Consider the following 1,348-nt stretch of genomic DNA (forward strand, 5'->3'; position numbering starts at 1 on the left):
ATTCCACGCTTCTTAATCTTTGAATTTTGGATTTTTTCAGTTTCATTGGCACAGTTGTATAAAATTAAGGACATGGTGACATGGTGACTGTGAAAGAATTCCCAACAAGTCAGCTGAAAAAATGTCTTCCCTTCTAGACATCCCACCGTAAACTGTAAGTGATACTCTTGCAAAATGGAAGTGTTTAGTAACCACAGCAAGTCAGCCGCAAAGTGTCAGACCCAGTAAAGTTACACAGTGGAGTCGCCGAGTGCTGAGGCACGTGGTGCGTAACACTCGCCAATCTCTCCTGACTCAATAACTGCTGAGCTCCGAAACTCCTCTGGCATTAACATCAACCCAAAAGCTGTGCAATGGGAGATCACCCTTTGGGTCTCCATGGCTGGCCAGCTGCTGTAGGTGTAATGTGTAGGTGGACCAATATTTTTGTCCACGGCGTCATGCACTCCCTGTTTGTAGGAGCAGATTGGAGAACAATTCCCTGCAATCCTCGTGTTTATGGCTGCCATGAATGCTGTTTCACTCAGGACTATAAAAAGAATTAGAATAGAGTGCAATTATATTGTTGCTTCTGAATTAAATAAAAGTGCCATAACAAAACAAATAAGACTGCCGGATGGAACTGTTCAGACCAGGGTGGATATTTGATTTGTGTGTTTCTGAAAAAGCCACGCACTCTGCAGCCGGTTATGAACTCTCCAAAGTGGTTTGCTTTGTACTAGAAAGGTGAATGAGTGTTCCAGTTTCATCTAACGCTATTCAGCTCTACAGCGCTGAATTGTCTTGCTGAGATACTTCCAAAATCTATACAGACAAGTCATCTCGGCAAATACACATTCAGACCCATAAACCATGAAAAATAATAACAGTTCAAGCTCAAGCTGCACAGTGAAATTTCTCAGTCTGTCGGCCTGTTTCTATAAGTCTGGTCTCATGATGATGATTTTCTGAAGGGTTATTTCTATCCTTGCTATTGCTCCGCAGATTTCCATATTGCTTTCAATCTCTGAGCCTATAATTAATTGGAAAGTGAAATTGCTTTTCGAAATGTTTCAACTTGCATTGACTGACCTAATTAGTTCAATGATTACACTCACCAGGAAGAGATCCCTGCCTAAATGATGGGGCTAATTCGAATGAATATTTTAAGCCCATTTCTGCAATTAATGTAATTTACATATGTAATGTGTCTGTTTGATTACTTAATTATGTTTGTATTCCCTGACGATGTCACTGACAGGTGTCTTTAGAGTATAGCAAAAATAATGCAAAATCCAGATGTCCCACTTCATTCAACTAGTTTAGCAGGAGCTGCAACTACCTGCATTACAGAGCTGTCGAGTTCCTG

General features: G+C 40.8%; 1 protein-coding gene across 2 annotated transcripts in view; it reads right to left on the minus strand.

Moving 5' to 3' along the window:
• ralyl (RALY RNA binding protein like) overlaps positions 1–1,348 on the minus strand; it is a 115,765-nt gene that overhangs the window by 101,319 nt on the left and 13,098 nt on the right. The window lies entirely within an intron of this gene.

The sequence above is a fragment of the Pundamilia nyererei genome, unplaced genomic scaffold (assembly GCF_000239375.1).
Source record: "Pundamilia nyererei isolate P.nyererei 1_Seehausen unplaced genomic scaffold, PunNye1.0 scaffold00037, whole genome shotgun sequence".
NCBI classification, from domain to species: Eukaryota; Metazoa; Chordata; class Actinopteri; order Cichliformes; family Cichlidae; genus Pundamilia; species Pundamilia nyererei.